This window comes from Muntiacus reevesi, chromosome 4 (genome assembly GCF_963930625.1).
Source record: "Muntiacus reevesi chromosome 4, mMunRee1.1, whole genome shotgun sequence".
NCBI lineage: Eukaryota > Metazoa > Chordata > Mammalia > Artiodactyla > Cervidae > Muntiacus > Muntiacus reevesi.
This window is the reverse complement of record NC_089252.1, coordinates 56741472-56763145: the sequence shown is the minus strand read 5'-3', so window position 1 is coordinate 56763145 and position 21674 is coordinate 56741472.

The following is a 21674-nucleotide window of genomic DNA, read 5'->3' as shown; positions in this document are numbered from 1 at the left end:
ATGCTTCTTGATGGGTAATGGTTCATGCATTTAAAATGGGCATATTCAGTCCATTGTTATTTAGATCAGCATCTTTGTAATGTTCTAACAATTCAGGAAAAAAAAAACAAAACCTTTGTCTGACCTAAAGTTTGGCTAACATGACCAATTCAGTCTTTTTTATGATGTTCCGTAATACATGATTCCATAGCAAAGAGTTAAAGACCGGCTGCTACATCCTCAGAAATGACTCCCCGACACATTTCAAGGACAGTGTGGGGACCACTGGGGGTCTGATAATCCTAAGGGTAAGGAGATTAGGACACAAATTGGAATCTGGGTTTGTTTAATTTTTGGAAAGAATAGTCAAAGGCGTCCTCTGCCAGAAAACCAGTTGTTTCTCTCTAAAATAACTTGATTTCTGGTCAGAAAATGAATAGAAAAATCGTATTGCTTTGAGAGGTGGTTGGAAGGTGAACTCAGAACCACTGCGTACTCCAAGGAGTGCTTTTAGTGTGGTCCTCCAAGTCAACTAATGGATCAAGGAAGGGCTGGGAAAGGAGGCACGGAGACCTGGTGATGACAGCTGCTGAGCCATGCCACGCTCGAATAGTCTACGATCGGAGGAGGAGGTGAAGCCGCGCTGGGGGCCTCAAGAGCAGAAGGGCCTCTTTCTTCCTCCGAGAGAGAGAGAAAAAAAGAAAAAAAAAAGGAAACTGTACATGAGAATAGAGGAAAATATGTAGGAGAAGAAAATAAAAACACAGTAACGAGAGGTTGATAGCAGGATTAACAGAACCCTGTAAGAAATGTCACAGTGCGAATCAAAGCTCAGATAAAAATGAAAATTATTGGCTGTTAGGCCACTGAAGAAAAGAATCACACACAGACGTCCACACATAAGCATGTGACACAGAACGGCAGGAGGGAAACGAAGGAGACCACAGATAGAGAAGAACTGAGACACCGATCAGATGATGTCCTGCAAGACTAGGAACTGGTGGACGATGTGAGACGTCTACTGATAGGATATTCTTATAATGTTAAACTATTTGTTAACACAGGAATAGTGTGCATAGTTTGCAATATTTCCTTTTAAAAAGAAGGCACAGCTTTAATGAGGTTAAAGGGAGCAGGTCTCCTCAATGTTTCCAAGTTAAGAAGGGCCTTACCCAGGAAAGCCCAGTGTGAGACTTTACATCTTTATTCAGAAATTAGCCTTGGATAGTCATGAATTGTAGCCCACCAGGCTCCTCCGTCCATGGGCTTCTCCAGGTAAGAATACTGGAACAGGTAGCCATTCCCTTCTATAGGGGATCTTCCTGAGGCAGAGATCGAACCCAGGACTCCCACATTGCAGGCAGATTCTTTCCTGTTTGAGGCACCAGGGGATATGAGCACTGCTCTATACAACGTGTAAAATTCTGAGACATATGAGAAGCTCAAAAAAATGGAGGCATCTACTGTGAGTGCTGTTCTTTTAGTTATTTTCTTACTCTGGGCTGCTATAACAAAATTCTGCAAACGGGGTGGCTTATAAGCAACAGAAATCTATTTCCAGTTCTACAGTCTGGGGGTCTGAGATCAGGATGCCAGCATGGTCAAGGGAGGACTCGCCTGAGTTTCAGACTACGGGTCTCCGCACCTGGCAGTAGGGTGAGGAGGGTTCTAGGGGGTTACTAGTAGGGAGGAGGAGGCTCACTAGGGTGCTCTGTGAGGTCTTTTTCTGTAAGAGCCCCAGTCCCACTCATGAGGATTCTACTCTCATGACCTAAGCTGTTCCCAAAGGCCCTTACCTCCTAATACCATCACACTGGGCATTAGGATTTCAACCTATTAATTTTGCTGTCATTCAGTCGCTAAGTCTTTGCAACCCCGTGGACTATAGCACATCAGACTCCCCTGTCCCTCACTATCTCCTAGAGTTTGCTGAAACTCATGTCCACTGAGTCGGTGATGCTATCTGACCATCTCATCCTCTCCCGTCCACTTCTCCTTTGACCTTTAATCTTTCCCAGGCAGTCTTTTCCAGTGAGTAAGCTCATCACATCAGGTCACCAAAGTATCAGAGCTCTAGCTATAGCATCAGTCCTTCCAAAGACTATTCAGGGTTGATTTCCTTTAAGATTGACTGGTTTGATCTCCTTGCTGTCCAAGGGACTCTGTCAGTTTTATGGTATCATAAAACATCAAAAACATTTCAGACCATAGCAGTTATTGTTATAATTGTTGAAAAGATTATTAAATAAAGTGATCATTTAGTAAGACTCAGAGAGAGTGTGTAAAATATGAGGTCATTCTTAGGTTATGGTAGGATATAGACTCCTATGGAAGGGAAATCTACCTAGAGGAAGAAACTTGGAAAAGACGTCAAAGTGGAGTTTGTATGGAAAATGTCAAGCAGTTTGGTTCCTCTGGCTGTTTGGAAGCATGACCAAAGGTCTTTCTCTGAAATGCATTGTGCATACTTTACTTCCATATGGATTGCTGAACAGTCAACTTGATTGCAGTGCTTATGATAAGTCTATGGCCTGCATGTTTTATATTCTTGTGATGATTTTTCATTCTCAAGAATTTTCTGGAAGCAGTATGTAAATGCAACCTCTTTTGTATTGCCAAGGTCTGTCTGTTTCTCACAAATCAGAGTGAAAATCTACATCAAAATATCACTTGACTTCAAAGAATAATCGTTTTTTTTCACTTGTTTGTCTCAAGGGACAGTGAACATTTGTGAAGGCTGCTATATTTGTTTCCAAAACACAGCTTATACTTAGTTGAAAGAGCTGCCCAAATCCTCTGCATATATTTGCAAAGCTGCAGATAAGCTTAGTACGTTCCAAAAGGAGGGTCCTTAGATGAGCATGACTTCTGAATTTCAGGTGGAACAGATCCCCCAAAAGGGGACATGGTTTTTCACTAAGTGGGGCAAATTGGCTAAAAGCAAATCTTGGAATTGTGGTGCTCTTGTAAACAAGCGGAACCAAAGCAAGGATTTTGAGATTAGATTAACGCCAGCCTTAGCTGGAATAATTTGTGCTCTTGAGCATCTGCAGCTGTGAAATCACCACAGCATGCTCTAGTTGAGTGTCTTTCTCTTGCCCTGATCCCTGGTTCATTTCAGTTCAGAGATCCATATATAGAAATGGGTCACTGAGGGGCAGAGTGTGCATTTCTGATTTCCTCAAAGGACTCTAGATTTATGCATTAGCAAATGACTTAGGCAGAAAAACACAATATTTCAATAACATTAAGATTATTGACATTTGAGGGAAAATTGCACACATGTTTATTTTTAGCAATCTTTGAGAATAGAGAAGCATAAGTGACATCTCTAGTAAATGCCAACATTTGGTCTATTTTTTCTTTAAACATTTAACTGTTAATGATTATTATTATTATTTTCTCTTTTGGCCATGCCATGCCGCATCTGGGTGCTTAGTTTCCTGATGAGGGATCAGACTCTTGTCCTCTGCATTGGAAGTGTGGAGTCTTAGCCACTGGACGCCAAGGGATTCCCTGGTCAATGTTTTTTCTTTCCACTTGTCTGCTAGGAGAGCAAAAGATAAGAATATAGATCTCAGTACATCTTCTACCATTGTGTTAGTCAGTTTGGGCTGCTCAAACAGAATACTAGAGACTGGCTGGCTTATAAACACCAGAAATTTACTTCTCACTGTTCTGGAGGCTCGAAATTTGGGATCAGGATGCCAGCATGGTCGGCTTCTGATGGGAGCGGGCTCTCTGGTTGCAGAGGGCCACCTTCATGATGCATCCCAGCATGGTAGAAGGGGCAAGCGGACCTAGAGTTTCTTTTGTTGTTGTTGTAGTTTAGTTGCCCAGTTGTGTTTGATTTTTTGCAACCCCATGAACTGTAGCCCGCCAGGCTCTTCTGTCTGTGGGATTTCCCAGGCAAGAATACTGGTATGGGTTGCCATTTCCTTTTCCAGGGTTATCTTCCCAGTCCAGGGATAAAAGAATCCATGTCTCCTCCTGCATTGGCAGGGGATTCTTTACCACTGAGCCACAGGGCTCCACCCTCATGATCTAATCACTCCTAAAGGTCACCTCCAAATTCCAACACATTGGGGGTTAGGATTTCAAAACATGAATTTGAAGGGACACAATGTCAAAAATGTTAGCATACACTGAAAAAAACACACGTTTAGGTTAACAAGGGCAGGAGAAGTCATTAATCTGTAATGGATGGGCAAGATGGCATAGATTTTTCTTGACTAAAGATAATCAAGAGTTGACTTATTGGGAAAGACCCTGACACTGGGAGGGATTGGGGGCAGGCGGAGAAGGGGACGACAGAGGATGAGATGGCTGGATGGCATCACCGACTCGATGGGCATGAGTTTGAGCAAGCTCCGGGAGTTTGTGATGGACAGGGAGGCCTGGCGTGCTGCAATTCATGGGGTCACAAATAGTCGGACACGACTGAGCGACTGAACTGAACTGAACTGAAAGATAATCAGCTGAGTTTATGACAATGAAATGAGTCATCTGTAGAATCCTGGTTTTTCATTGTCTGATATAAAACATTTACAAATCTTTGATTTGAATGGCAGCTCTATGCAACAATGTGAGGATGTCACACCCAGACACAGTTCTGAGGGCTCACCACAAAAGAACATGTATTACACATGAAGTTCAAAAGCAAGGGAAAAGTAATCCAAGATGTTAGAAGTTAGAGAAAGTGGTTGATCTTAAAAGTCAGAGAAGACTGAAAGTGCAGGTGAATGTGGCTCCGTCGTGTCCGACCCTTGGCGACCCCAATGGACTCTTCCAGTCCATGGGATCCTCCAGGCCAGAACCCTGGAGTGGGCAGCCTTCCCCTTCTCCAGGGGGTCTTCCCAACCCAGGGATCGGACCCAGGTCTCCCGCATTGCAGGTGGATCTTTACCAGCTGAGCCATAAGGGAAGCCCTGGAAGGTACAAAAGAGTGGCATCTGGGGGTACAGATAAAGTTCTGCATCTTGATCTGAATGCTAATTTTACTTAGGTATGTTCACCTCATGAAATACCCATCAAGCAGTACATTTATGATGCATGCCTCTTCCATGTGTTTGTTATACTTCAATGAAACAGTTTTGAAAAATCTAGGTTCTGTAAAACACTTAGTAACTCCATCAAGATCTACTTCAATGGTGAATCCAATGACTGCGAGAATATCTCAGTGGTGATGTGGTTCTAACTAAAAATGCACCGAAAGTCCTCTTTATGCCGAAGATGCTTGCCTTTCAAAAGCTTAGGGTCTTCTTGCTAGGAGGGAGCCAATGTACATGTTAATAAAGAAAAAGTAGAAAATGTGAAAGTACCCAGTACCAAATAAAACAGCCACAAGGCAAGTTCAAGGACCATTTGGGAAATCTTACCACCTTTCTTTGAAGACAGAATTTTATCTTTTGTTAAGATTTTCGCTACAAAGTAAGTAAGTACCCATCTGTATCAGGGGAAACATACAATTCCATCCTAAAGTAAAATAATTACAGTAATAGCATTGTTAGGAGGCATTTTTTTCATTCAATACTCTTTTTGTTGTCAAAATGAAATGGAAACTTATTTTTAACCTAGAAGCATTACATTTGGGGAACTGAAATCATCCTTGGGAGGCATGGGACATGATTTTGTTTGTGGCCTATCCATTTCTTTACCAAAGGGACCACTTTCCAGACATCATTGTTCACAGATACTGAGAGAACTTGTATGTATAATTCACTATACTGTATACACGTGCAGAGAGTTAAACCAGGTCTCCATTTCACACTGTGATCGGGTCAAGGACAGTTCCACGGCATAGTACTGGCGCTTTTTCACACTCAGGGGATTTCTCAGCTTGGCTAAGAGGGCTATCTTTAATATCAACCAGGCCTGAGTCTAGACGCTGTCACCTACTGACCAAAGAAAGTCAGTGGCATTCTTTTCATAAAACACCATTTTCCTAGGATATTTCTATAAAACTTGTAATGAATGGCTTCAACAACAGCAGCAAATAACTTATAGGAGCAGAAGTACTCCTAATGGTGATGGTGATGACGGTGTACAAGCTACCCTTTATCCATGCAGGACTGTTATGAGTGCTCTTTCTGCATATTAGTAGCAATAGTGGTGGATGTACTTGTATGAGTTAGCCTATTACTCCAACTTCAAATTAAGAATCATTTACTTTCACATTTTATTTCACTCAGTTAGTTTATACAGACATCTGTAAGCCTGGCATGCTGCAGTTCATGGGGTCACAGAGAGTCAGACACGACTATAACAACTGAATAACAACAGCTATATATAAAACACAGAAATATATCAATGACTTTGAAATAGTCAGCTCTCTTAATCTTTCCTCAGATGGAGTTTGTAGAGGGGAGTATTTATTTTCTCATTGACACTGATATAGACATTAAAATGTTAAGCAAATGTTCTCACTTCTTATGTTAGAACTCTTTGGACAAATAGTCATGACACTCCTGTAACATGCTGGTCACATTCTAGGCCATAGTGAATAATGTGGGCAAGATACCTGCCTTTGTGAGACTTACTTTCCAGTGTATGAGGAAGAAAATACATAAATATATACAGCACTGGCTGATTTGATGATTTCTGGGAAGGGAATACACAGGGAACTGATAAGGGGCAGTAGATGAAAAGCATTCCTTTAGACATAGTGATGCAATGATGGCCATCATTCCGAGGAGCTGGCTCTTGCCTTGAGATCAGGAAAGAGGTTTTCAGGAAGAAGGAACAGGAAGTGCAAAGACCCTTATGTCGACACTGGCTGAGCATCAAAGGAAACGCAAGGTCATTGGGCATGAAGCCAAATGAAAGAGGAGGCGCCCTGCAGGAGATGAGGGGAGACACGGGCCAGTGATCTGGGCATTCCTGGAGGGTTGGGAGGGGCAGACGCAGGGATGCAGGGCTTGGAAACAGCCCTCTGGATGCTGAGTGGGAATGCCATGTCAAATACAACAATGCAACTAGTCCAGCTGAGAAACTAGAGAGTCGGAAGAGGATGGACTCAGTTCAGAGAAGACCATTCTGACTGCCAAATAGATAAAAATGATACACCTATTCATTAATTTCAGTGACATGGTTATAGCAATGCACCTTTCCTGTTTTTGTGGCTAGTACTAACAGTACTAATAACTCAGTATTAGAAACTAGTTACTAGTAACTCTGTTCCCTATTAGTGATTTCAGTCATTTTTCATTCATCACAAGAGGGGCATGGATGAATCAGCCTAAGTCCTCTTCTCCACCAAAGAACAAATGTCAAATATATCCCCTACTATGGGATAGAAATCTTTTTATAAGAAAGAAAATGAAAATTTGAAAAGGTTAAATAATAACACATATTATCCTTTAGTATGTGCCTAACTCTTTAAAACACTTCAACATGAGTTAATTCATATTATCATCATAGTAATCCTAGGAGATAAATCCTATGGCAAAGATTACTGGATATTGTTTTCCCATCTTATAGAGGAGAAAACCAGTACTCTGAGATCATGCATGTGTGTGTGCATGCTCAGTCACGGCAGACTCTTCTGGGATCGCCATGGACCATGGCCCACCAGGCTCCTCCATCCTTGGGATTTCCCAGGCAAGAATACTAGAGTGGGTTGCCATTTCCTTCTCCAGGGGATCTTCCCGACCCAGGAATCAGACCATGTCTCCTGCATTTCTGTCATGGGCAGATGGATTCTTTACCAGTGAGCCACCAGGACAATAAGTTCTCTGTCAAGTTTCCAAGCTAGAAACACATCAAGTGAGATATAAGCATTATTTCCTGATATTAAGAGCGTTTCCTCTAAATGATGTAAATTGCCTCTTGTAGGGCTCTGAAGGGATTCTCAAAGAGTAGGTGGCCCTGAATGTCCTGCACTGGAGATTTCACTTTCTTTCTATCCTGGGCTAGTTCTGTACTGGTAGTGGTGGTTTAGTTGGCAAGCTGTGTCTGACTCTTGCAACCTCAAGGACTGTAACCCGCTCAGCTCCTCTGTCCATGGGACTTTTCCAGGCAAGAATCCTGAAGTGGGTTGCCATTTCCTTCTCCAAGTTCTGTATTCCCCATGGCCAAATCCAATTTTTTTCAGCCTATTGTCACTACCTTTGTTATAAAGGAAAAAAAAAAAAAAAGAAATATAAATATGCAGTCATTATAAAATGAGTTCTGATGACCTTTTAGTATTTGTTGTGTATGAACCGTAGCAGCAGTTAAAGATGAAAGGGAATTGGCATTGAGCCTTCTTAATTATTGTTCCTGTTCAGACCTTTAATACGGCGCTGGCTCTCGCTGACACATCTAAATGAGCTTTACAGAACCTGGAGCTGTGAATCCAGTGCTCATTAATAGAGGAATGACAGGACTGTGGAGTTTTCCATTTTGCCTTTTAAAAAAGAAATCATCTCAGATCTCAGATTTAGAAGTTTTATTTTACATGTGGGTTGCCTGCTGATTTGGAATTATTGTGAGTGCGGTCTTCTAAAGAAAAGCCTAAAATGCGGTCAGGAAGCATGGCAGGAGAGACAATGAAGGCTGTGCTTGGTGAGGCCCTTTGAGCCCTCGAGTCGTCAGCAGTGTGACTAGTGTGGGGACCCAACATGCCGCTGTAGATTGTGCTCTCCGGGGAGTGCTGAAAGACAGAGGTTCAGAAGCCAGGCAAACTCCAGCAACACAGGTACCGTGGCGTGACCATCCCTTCTGGCCACAGATCTGTAAGAACTGGTCTTCTAACCGTTAGGGTGTTCTCAGCTTTGCACTTGTCTATACATCCCTGCCAGATGTGACTTCTAAGACGGGTAGCTCTTGTCCTGTCATGCCCCCCAAATTCTGTTGCTGGTGCCCTATTTTATAGTGAATTATGTACACATTCTTTTTTATTGGTTAAAACTTTCAAATTATGGTGTCAGACCAATGAAGTCAACCAGTTAATCTCAAAAGGCAACATCAAAATTAGTAGACCTGCTTGGTCTGATGTAGTTGGCATATCTAATGGGCATGATATTCTCATTTACTTGACTTTTTACAAGAACCATTGTAGTGTCCATGTTTCTGATAAATCTGGAATTTAATTTTTCTGACAAAAAGAAAGTGATCTCTTGTCTCTATTGCGTAAGAATGAAAAAGTTTATGACAAGAAACACATAGATGAGAGGTTGAGTTCCAGGGCAAAGCAAATGGAAAAAGACATTGTCACTGAGCTAAAAGTACATGATGGCAGGTACTTAGCCAGTGTTGTAGACAAACTCTTTAAAATACAATTAATGAAAAACATGCACTGAAAACATCTTAACTTCGGGCAATTGCAAAGAGAACAAGGATTTTCTGTAATAAAGAGCTTGACATAAGGAAGCAATTATCCCTGCACATAACCACGTGAAATAAGAAAGGATATGAAGGACCAGAGAAGGATCAATAAGATTAAAATAAGAGCAATTCAGAACATAGCAAACAGAAGTGATAATTTCTTGACTATGCCTACTTCCTGTCATTAACCTGCTCTTCAGCAAGAATTGTAGATGGATATTGAGACTACATGGGATTCCCTGGTAGCTCAGCTGGTAAAGAATCTGCCTGCAATGCAGGAGACCATATTTCGATTTCTGGGTTGGGATGACCCCCTGGAGAAAGGATAGGCTACCTACTCCCATATCCTTGGCTCAGACGGTAAAGAATCCACCTGCAATGCCGGAGACCTGGGTTCGATTCTTGAATTGGGAAGATTCCCTGAAGGAAGGCATGGCAACCCACTCCAGTGTTCTTGCCTGGAGAATCCCATGGACAGAGGAGCCTAGTGGGCTATGGTCTATGGGGTCACAAAGAGTCGGACACGACGGAGTGACAAAGCACAGTATTGGAACTATATAGTTGTAATTGTTCTTGTATATAATTGATGCTTAGACTTACTCTATAATTCTTATTTCAGGAATTCTCAACTCATTCTCTAGTTCACATAAAATTCTGAAGATGAATACAGATGTGGTTAAAAACAGATATTGTGTTCCAGATGTACACACAGTGAACAAAGAAATAAAGCATATTTCATGCCTGTTACCTTATTAGAGTTTATTTCTGTGTGAGTGAGTTAGATGTTAAAAATACATCTTCAATTTAATATTCTCTTTCTTTCCTGTGTGATTGATTTTATTAAAGGCTCCTCATATCTCAATAGTTTGCCACAGTCTCCTGACATACAGGTGCTCTCACCTTCATACTTGATTCTAACAAAATGACCAAGAGAATTAGAACATAGGAAAATGCTAAAAGAGAATATTCAGTTAGGAGAAACAGCACTGAATGTAAATTTCCTTTTCCAGAATCTTTCAAACACCTTAAGAGGAAAAAGGTCATTTGCTAATTTGTTCATTGAATGAACAGTTTTTAATGTCATATACATCATTTACTCTGCTTGGTCCTATAGACATTTAGATGAATAGAGTTACTGTCTCCAAACAGTCCAGAGTCTAGTTGGAATCTAGTATGTAAATAAATAATATAATGCAAGAGTTAAGTGCCATGATGAAAAATGTACAGCATATTCTGAGGGTAGATTCATCTAGGGAAGATTGAGAAGGGATTAGTAACCTCTTCAGGAATAAAATGACCTTTGAGTGTTAAAGGCTAGACTCAGCAAAGGCACTTAGGGATTCAGGGAACATGATAAAGAGTATGGGTGAGCAACACACACACAGGACAAAACCTCCACGTGACAGAGTTCTGTAGGAATCCTGGAACGTGTGATCTCCGTATGATTGTGACTTACAATATATCACCGTGTTTTCTCTCAGTGGATTGGAGGGTGATGCAGGATGGTGTATGACACTTGACAGAACAAGCACTGGTGGAAGAAGGAAATCTTGTGGAATGTACACTCTTCATTTCTAAGGAAAGGGGCTTCCCTGGCGGCTCAGATAGCAAAGAATCTGCCTGCATCACAGAAGACTCAGGTTTGATCCTTGGGTTGAGAAGATCTCCTGGACAAGGAATTGGCTACCCACTCCAGTATTCTTGCCTGGAGAATTCAATGGACAGGAGCCTGGCAGGCTACAGTCCATGGGGTCATAAAGAGTAGGACATGACTGAGAGATTAAAAATAAAGAAAAAGACATGTGTCTCTATGTGACTTTTTATATACTTGTTTATGTTTCTGCAGGCAGCTCTAGAATATTGCATGATAATATTTTAAAATATAGTTTAAGACCTTCATTCTTAGTATGTTTTACTCTCAAAGAGAAAAACGTCAACCAAGGAATGAGGACTCTTCCTCTCTCCTTATTTCTTTCTTTGCTATTGGTGCCCTCTGAGAGAGGTCAAACAGACCATGGAGTGTTTATTTTAAGAGACATTTAATTTTCATTCATAATTGGCATTTTGTGAACCTAGGTGTTTAAGTTTAGAGTGAGTTATAGATTCCAAGATGATTACTCTGAGGGAATACTGGACAGATATAATATTTGTTCTTTTCTAATATGAGCCTGAAATACCTTCCTAGGTGTAGCTCTATGAGGGGATATTTGCTTCATATTTTAAATTTTTTGTTTTAAAAATTTGATTAATTAAGGAAGAATTTTAGTGGTAGTTGATGAAGAATTGTAGTGATGACGATGATACTGACAATTATGATTTACTGAGTACTTAACATTTTCATAGAACTGTCCAAATAAATTTACATGGGCAGGTTTATTTAACCATTAGAATAAGCCTACTAATAGCCCCATTTTATGGGTGACAAAACGAAAGCATAGAAGGGTGACTTCTTGTCCTCAGCACACTGTGATGGATACCAGCTGAGACTTGGATTCCCTGAGCCTATCCTCTGAGCGTCTCTGTTATTCTGCCTGTTTTGAACATACCAACCGTATTTCCAATTTTTATTTTAAGGTATTTACTATAAAGATTTAGAAATTCCTTCAACTTACATTGTTCTTATCTTGAGATCCGTGAAACAAAAATGACACTCATTTTTCTCGTGCTGTATCTTTGAAAAGCAACAAAAGACAATATTATAACTTCCCCTTTTACACCCAGGGGGACTCTCTCAATCAGCAGGTGACCCTCCTCCCTACTCTCAAAGGAAGTTATTCCCTTGGCCACTTGGCCAAGAAGCTTCTGGCTTCGAATGATCTTTAATAGTAACATGGAGCACTGGACTTTGGGTCCACGGGGCTCAATACTGCTAGTCTCTCCTACCATGTTCTTCTAAGGGGTAAGATGATTCTAAGCCTAAGAAAGACCATATTGTTTCATAACCCATAACATTAAAAAGAGATAAACAATTTTTGAGTGCTTTGTGAGATGATTCCTTCTTTTTCCTGTTTTTCTTTGAACAAAAAGCTATACTTACATAATAATATGCTTATTAACACCATTGTAACTAACTTGCTGTATCTATCATTTCATGGTATAGTATATAAATGTCTTCCTTGATATAGTGAGTAGTTTAATACCAGTTTACATTGCACAGTAATATCCTTTGGTAGATTACAAAGCAATAATAATACATAACTGTGCAAATACATTTATGTTATCAGCTGGAATAATTCAACCGGTAGAAAAAGCTACATGTCAATGGATAGCTTTTACCTTCTCATCCTCTCTCATGGTTTTGTGCTTCTTCATGATAATAATAAAGGCTAGAAAGAAAATTATCTTTCACTATTTAATACATCATAAATTTTCTATGAAATTGATGCTGTCATTCATAGATGACATGCTTCTTGGTGAGGATTTGTTAGCAAAGCAAGCCTTTGTTAAAACTGTCTTAAATTTAGTTTGTGGTGATGAAACCTGCTATTAGCATGAACAGCAATTCTTCAGTGAGTGTCTTCCAGCTTGGGTGTTCTTTTCTTCTTCTTTCTTGGACAACTTGTTTCTCCCTTCATTCTTCTCCCTGCCCCCGACTCTCTCCAAAAATAATCATTTACTAGATGGCAAGAGACCTAAAGTTAATTTTTTAAAGGCCACAGTATTTTAAATCAAAGTAAAATAAAACTGTATAAAGTGAAATATGAGAAATCAAAAGATAAAACAGCAAAGCCCCAATCATTTGAAAGTTAAACAACAAAACAAAGCATGTTGTTCTTTCTCATGTAACTATTTTCTCAAAAGCCACAAGCACAAAAACCATTTAAAGGTGCTGGAAAATGTCGCAGGATATACAGTAAACGGAGGTATACTTATTCAAGAAAACGCGTGAGCCCCCGGTAGAATAGTGAGACCCCGCTGCGTTGAGAGGCCCTCTTCCTCCCCGCCCGCCCTCCACCCCAGCCTGGCCGCTCAGCTCCGGGGCCTGTGCTCAGGGCCCTGGAGCCGGTCTCTCCCCACAGCTCCCATCCGGGTCCGCGTGCAACCCCAGGGAGGGCAGACCATGGGTATCCGTCATCTCCCACCACCGCCTGGGCTCTGGGCTGCAGAAATCTACTCTAGCCGGGCATGACCAAGAGCCCGGGGCTTCCTTCCGCCAGCAGCGAGCCCTCACTGCTCTAGCCCTCTGGGGCCAGCATGTCGGAGGAGAGGACCGCGGCTCATTTGCGTGGGGCTTCTTCCGAGACGCTGAGAATGCTCTTTTATCACAGGGAAAGGCATAAAACTATGTAAATATACCTAAAACTATTGCATTGTGCAAAACATGAGTGAATTATGGAACTTCCCTGGTGGTCCATTGGTTAAGACTTTGTGCTTCAAATGCAAATACACGGGTTCAGTCCCTGGTTGGGGAGCTAAGGTTCTGCATGCCATGCTGCATGGCCAAGAAAAATATTAATATAATAATAAATACGGTAAAATGGGTGAATTGTATGGTATGTAAATTATATTTTAATAAACTATTAAAATGCCAACTACAAATATAGTAAATAGATTGTGATTCTTATTTTGTCATTGAATCTGTTAATTAGGGGCTTCCCAGGTGGTGCTAGTGGTTAAAGAAACCGCCTGCCAATGCAGGAGATGTAAGCGACCCGGCTAGATCCCTGGGTCAGGAAGATTCCCTGGAAGAGGGCAAGGCAACCCATTCCAGGATTCTTGCCTGGATGAGCCTGCGGACAGGGGAGCCTGGTGGGCTACAGTCCATAGAGTGGTTTAGAGTCAGACGCTCCTGAAGTGACCTAGCATGCAAGCACACATATTAATTAGAAACCTATCTAATCACATATAAGAATAGTTATCATTGGATGTTCCTGACATAGAGCGACTTCCTTTTTTTTTTGCACTGAGGTCTAATCTACCTTCTTTTGCTGTCTCTTGACCATGAAAATCCAACCAATTCTTTTCTTCATTGGACTAGACATCAGCTGGGAGTGTGTTTTGGGGGAACATTCAAGGGGTAGAGTCGCTTATACCTGGTATATATCTGGTAATACCTGGTATTACCAGGTTACACCTGTTTAGACCTGATAGCATGATATGCCAGCTAGTCCTGCAGGTAGGAACTTAGCAGTTTTGATTTGGGGAAAAAAAAAAAAGTAATAAAATTTTTCCTAGTATTCTAGACAGTGCAAATGGGCTCTGAAAATATGATCTGCGTATAATTTGAGCATTACATTTTTCATTTTGCCATTGAAATTTTACAGTGTGAGTTTACTACATGTTCAGCTGGAAAGAGGCAAAATGAAGCAGGAAAATCGGTGATGTGAGAATTTTGCTTTGTAATTAAATAATTTACATGCACCTCTTCTTTTTTCTTACTGAAAGCAATTATACTAAATGCAGTGTGGTATGCTGGGATCAGTTCCTGAAAGAGAAGAACAGCGTTAGTGGAAGAACTGGTGAAATGCAAAAGAAGTCTGGAGTCTAGGTAATAGTGAGGTACTGATGTTGGCTTCTCAATTTTGACAAATGTATGATAGTGAGATGTTAACGACGGAAGAAACCGGTGAAGCCTGTATGGGAGCTCTCAGTGCTATCTTTGCAGCTTTTCTGTAAATTTAAATACAAAGTTACTTCAAAAAGTAATTATGACTGGTGTTCTCCTTGGCATGCTGTTCCTTTCTGAAACTTCCAGATGAGAATTTTAGTGAAGTTTATTTTAGTGAAACTTTTACTGAAGAGCCAATTTGTGTGAAATTCTAACCACACTACAGAATCAAGCTGTTGGCATATGGTTTATACAAGTGTTAATCTAGTTGCTGCTTATTCTAAGGAGCATTCAGGATGATTTCATATTTCTTGTAATTGATTAAGTAGGGACTATAAAACGGCAGGATTAAACCTACAGAGGAAAGGAAATCCATCAGTTAACATGGTTAAATTTGACAGGCACTATCAGTTACAAGGACTTCCCTGGTAGCTCAGCTGGTAAAGAATCTGCATGCAATGCAGGAGGCCCCAGTTCGAGTCCTGGGTCAGGAAGATCCCCTGGAGAAAGTTATCGGTTACCCTCTTCAGTATTCTTGGGCTTCCCTGGTGCTTCAGATGGTAAAAAATCTGCCTGCAATGTGGGAGAACTAGCTTGGGAAGATCCCTTGGAGGAGGGCGTGTCAACCTACTCCAGTATTCTTGCGTGGATAAGTCCACGGTCAGAGGAGCCTGGATGGTGATAGTCCCTGCAATCGCAGAGTCAGACATGACTGAGCCACTCAGACAGCACAGCACATCAATTACAAATGAGTCATATATTCGTTCTTTACAGGTCACTTGGGGTTCACTTTTCAACTGGAACTTTCTTCGTGTGTTTTTAAGCAATATTAATTTTCCAGTAATTTTTAATTTAGTGGACAATGATAGCACATGCGGAAAAGTGTGTCTATACAAAGCATTATGCGTGTGCTCTGCGGCACTTTTCCTAAATTACAAACCAATTCTACCAACAGGATGAAATTTCTAACCTTCATTCTTTCAGTTTATCTATTCTGTAGATAAACTAATACCTCATAAAACAGCCCAAGGGTGTATTATCACTTCAGTATTAGAGGGACACCAGAAAGTACTAACATTTTACATTAGATACTTCACTTTATTGTAACTGAGTTCACAGTGGCCTTTAGGTTTTTGCTAGTGTAAGTAACGATTCATACTCGGCATTTGCCAAGAAATGGAAGGGTGTTTTATAGTTACATTTGATAAAGCAAGTATAAGGAGATTAACAGATGAGTGAAAGATAATGATACCTCAAATAGTCAATGCCACACATCAATAAAAAGCAGGCAATTTAGCATGTCTCATAGCAAAAGATGCTGTTACAAGTTCAACAGTACTACCTATTATTTTTAGAGTATATAGTGATGCCCTGAGCAGTCTCTTTAACAGGTAGTCCTGTGCAGAAGGCTATCTTCCCACTTTCCTATTGGTACAAATAGTTCCCCAAATAATTCTAGGTTACGTGATTGAACTGAAACTAAAAGCAAATCACTTGTATTTGTTACACCTTTTAAATTTGCTAATTCTTTTCTAAATTATGGAATTCTTGTTTTGAATTATGTATCCTTACTCTGGAATTTATACTCCAACTATTTTCTTTACTCTTTGATAATACAGGATTGCTTTGTGGATAAATGAAGTCCTCATTACTCTTACTGCCGTAATCAAATGTACTGTTTATGTAGAATCCTTCTCACAATTTTTCCAGGTAAAAAAAAAATTAATATCACTATAATCCTTTTATATATCCTGTATTTTTCAATTCACATTAATTATTAAAGTTTTCTGTTTTCACATCGACTTTATAATTATAATTAGAATGGGTAAATAATATTACACCAATGGATCTTCTATGCCAAAATTGATTGAACTGCTCATTTACTGGAGAATGTTTCAATTTCTTTCAAAATTGTAGTTAGCATTGCAATTGGCATTCTTATGTAGCTTTATTTTGTATAATTTGTATAATTACTTTCTTAATATAAATTTCCCAGAAGTGAGATGATTGTCTTCAGACAGTAGCTACATTATAGTTGAGAAATGGAACATTTCCTGCCATGTGAGTAAACAAGGATGCCCCGGGCATCAGCCACTGTGGCCCTCCGCTGGGAGCCGGCGGGCACGCAGGAAGGAGCAGAGTGCCTGCGGTCCCGCGATCCTCAGGCTGCAGCTCGCCCTCTAGAGAGCCCCACGGAGCTCAGGACGTGAAAAACACAGGAAACGGGCCTCCATAGCGGAGGGGCGCATGAGAGGGATGACCGCGGTGAGCCCAGACTCCTGCATCCTCCCACACGTGCAAAAGCCTAAATTCCTCAGCTCGGGATACCTGGTGTCATCACCCTTTGCTGCAAACCTTCTCCATAGCCTGGCTCCCCTCTTGGCGTCCGTCTCCGGAGCAGGGTTACTCAAGACGCTGTCTCCCGGGCTTGAAGTCCTAAAAATGTCCACTGAATGAAACATGAGCCCAACTTTTCGGTTACAACTATTCTTTAGGTCAGCATGCTTCTGGAGCTACATTTCTGTTATTTTCTAAGGTGCAGTCCGTCATTTTGCTCTGCCACTTGCATGCGCAGACAGTCTGTGGAGAAACATTCCATGTGTGTTAGCAGTGCTCATGTTTTCGTTCTAGTCCCCTAGAACACCATTTGGGCAGAGAATACAGGCATGTTTATTTATATTTTTGTTATAGACATTGGTGTGCTTATTTTATTTTTCTTTGAAAAGTAAAATATATCTGCCTATATATCTGCCTGATAAACAAAAGGAGCAACCTTTTCTTTTTGCCTTTCCAGATTTTAAGAATTGCACTGTTGCGGGGTTGCACATTTGATATCAGTATTTGATAAGAGCAAAATTGGCTACTTAACTGTGTACAGACTTATATAACTTCTTTTTTATTCCCTAAGGGAAATCAAGACTAGTTCCAAAGTTTGCAGTACTCTGAAGTTTTCAGCTTTTTCATACTTTGTGTTTTATTTAAAAAGTGACATCAGAAAGCGTTTCTGCTAACTTAGTGGTTTTTATTTGCTTGTGCAAAGCTGTGTAGTGACATGCTGAATAACAATAAACATTGTCACATAATTAGTTTAAGGAATCAATTCAATTAAACTAGATTATAATCATAAAACATTCACGACCACTCTTCTTAGTAGCAGTGAAGCAATTACAAAAACTGTGAGTGCTGGATTAGCCTGATCCTTGAAAATTAAAATGGTTAGATTTGCTTCCATTATTATTAGATAATAATACATTGATACTGATTAATGAGCTGTGAACAATGCAATGATTTAGAAAAAGTATGACAAGACCAGATAAACGAAAGGATCTATTTTAATTAGAAATAATATACTCACTGATACACTCTCAAGGTGTGCTTGCTTTCTTTTGACTGACCTTCTGTCTCAGCATTTCTGTGTTAATTGGGATGACCTTATTCTCAGAGAAAATAACACGTGAGGAGAGGGTGGATTTCTGCTCTCAGCTGGGTACTGTAGAGGATGTCACTGAACCATTTCTTTGTGTATAAATTTGCCAGTTCTAAAATTCTATAATCATACGATGAGGAGTAACTGTTAATGTGAAACTATGATCATGGAAAAATTTAGAAATGGGTGAAGGCTCACCGTTTTCTTGAGGGACCCCCAAAAATTATTACAAAACAGCTTTCTTTGGGGAGTAATTTTGAGGATATGTTCAGGTGTAATTTGACCTGTTTTCTCAGAAGACTACTCTCTTTAATCTTTGGATGGATTTCATAATTACCTATGTAATCACTAGTTGCCTTTATTTTGCTTCTTTGTTGATAGTAAAGATTAACATTCATATGCTAGTCCTAAGTGGTTTGCCCCTCAATTTTTATACACTGTATAGGACTTCTGGGATGGAGTACAATCAAAAACATTTCTCAGGGAAATTAAGCCCCTTCTTGCCAGCAAACTAATCTAAGGAGGGCTCTAATAAATCCACCTGGACTGAAATTTCCTTCAAATAAAGCAATTGTGTACAATAAACAACTAAAACTTCATAAATCATTTGAGATTGAACTGTCCATGATAGAAATGGCTCGACAAATACTCCTTCCTGCCAACGTCCTTCCAGTATTTCTACCAAAGTCTGCCCCTGGAAAGAAAAGTGAGATGATGCTGGGAAAAGTGAGGGATAGGTAAATTTGCTTCTAAAGCACTTGCTTTCTCAGTGATGACCTTAGTATACCCTTTTCAGTTTTTGTGAGCTGGAAACCACAGAAAACTGAGTTTGGATTCAGAAAATTTAATCCTACCCTGTATTAACATGTATTCAATTAATTTATTTGTTCAGTACAATGCATTACATTTATTGAGTAATTAATGTGTCATGTGGGTGGAGTGGGATGAGCTAGATAGACTTGTATTGACTTCCCCCAGATGAAGTCAGGATTTTTGCCCCCAAGCGTGATGAAACAGCTGAAAGTAAAGACTCCAATGTCTTGTCTCATAGGCCTGAAAGAGACCCCGTGGACTTTCTGCGGGCACCAGAGCGCATTTAAGAGCTTCTGGGCTACTAAGAGTGATGAGTCTCCTTATTATAAAATGGAGAATTGATATGAGAGTTCAGTGAGTAGAGAAATATAGAACACTCCAGGTGTAGAATAGCGCTTGGCATACAGCAAGCGATTGACATGTATGCAGTAGCAGTATAGAATAGGGAAACATCGGGCTGAAATTTACCCCAGCTCCACCTTGCTATAGGCATTCCAAATACCAGGATAGGAGAGATTATCAGCCAACACCAAACCTGCATATTAATGAAAAACATCTGTATCTTTTTGTGCTGTGGGTGTATGTGCAAGTACACTTTCAGTTCACTTCAAAGATCAAAGGTAGCTTTTTGTCAGTATTTTTTAGACAAATCTCTTAGTTGTATGATCTACTTAATTATATTTAAATATAAGTGCCTGCAATGGGTCTACTCTTCTGATACTACAGTCACTAATTTCGTACAGGTTCCCAAAGTCTTATTCAATTGATATCCCGGCAGAAAGCCCAAAAAAGACTTAATTGGACATTACCTAATTTCTCTTTCAATTGATGGAGAAGGATACAGACTCACGATCCTTATTTAGTGGATTCCTTCTTCAGAGTAGAGGTGTGAATATTATCCCCTGGCTATGAATTAATTATTCCTAATAGATAACAGTACATTCCTATTAAATATCTCTTGAAACATACCACAAAGTACCTCTTGGTCTAAATTTTTTCTTGAAAAATGTGGCATACATTTAAACTGTAAGGTCAATTGAAGGAGGTTAAATATGCAAAGTTACACATGTCAGAGAAAGGAGAGTGGTTTATGATCTAGAATTCCCTGTTCTCTTTATTCCCGAAGATCTTATATTAGTGTTGTTCATTTTCATGCATTTCTTAAGGTGTGAAAATTCAATGACCAGAATGCCTCTAGTCTAATCTTTGTCTTTAACCTCAGCAATGTGTTCTGTTCAGGGATGCAAAGTGAGATATATTAACGGGGAGTCAGGATCAAGGCTCAACTTCTATTGTACAAAGATGGCCAAGAGAGGAGAACTGTCTGTGAGTAAAGGCAAAGGATGGGATGTGGATGTCATGTTGACAACAGAGTAGATAGTCTGGCTGTTCAAAAGCAGAAATTCCTCATTCTGGAGCAGTGGGATATTTGGGTGAAAAAGAACTCTGGGGAGAGAAAAAAATTTGAATACCAGAAGATGAATGTGGGCTTTCATTGGTGGTCATGGGATAAAGATTATAGTAGAAATCTCAAGATGTTGAGGAAATAATTAGTAGTTTGGTCAGGATTTACCAATTGAGCAATTGAGATGGGCAGTTGAGAGCTCTAAATATGAGGAAATCAATCTTGAAACTTCATTGAATGCTGAAGCTCCATTACTTTGGCCACCTGATGTGAAGAGCTGAGTCACTAGAACAGACCCTGATGCTGGGAAAGATAGAAGGCAGGAGAAGGGGACGACAGAGGATGAGATGGTTGGATGGCATCACCAACTTATTGGACATGAGTTTGAGCAAGCTCCCGGAGATGGTGAAGGACGGGGAAGCCTGGTGTGCTGACACCAATGGGGTCGCAGAGTCGGACACGACTGAGCGACTGAACAACAAGTATGAGGAAAAAGTGATCTATATGAAAAAATGCAGCTGTAGATTCAGGTAACTTGGCACTATTTAGTACAACATCGAAAATGACATAAAAATGAAACAGAAACAAAGACCCTTAATGCACTAGACAACACACCAGCTATATTCAAATCTCTCAGTATTTGCCAAAGAGATAGAGGAACTTCAGGGACAAATACCTAGTATGTTGCCCTCGAAGGACCATAATATATATCAGCTTGTGCTCTGCTCAGAAATGAGAAAAAGAGCAGCTATTTGCAAAAAATAAGGTGTTACAAATATGCCCCTGGTTAAAGAGGAGAATCATGTAGACCCACCATTGCTCCCGGCCTGTGGCTAACCACATCGTTCTCCGAATCACTGGGGGACATTCCTTGTAAACTGAGGACTTTCATCTAACGGGCTCATGCAAGAGTAAATTGCTGTTTCAGGTAATGCGGCTCGGCTGCAAAGAGGATGAACTGAACTGGCCCTTAGTTAGTTATTTGCTACTTCTGACTTCCTCGCCAGAATGCTAGAAATTTCTGTTTTTTCTTTTGTGTTCTTGAAACAAGAACGTATTAGGTGGCTCTATAAATGCTTAAATGCTTACGATATTGGTTGTTTACAAAACAAAAAAAGCAGTGGGGAGCAAAAATCAGGGAAAAGAGGAAAAGAAAGTCATATATTCCTCAGTTCACAGCTCTAAGGAGTCAGCGA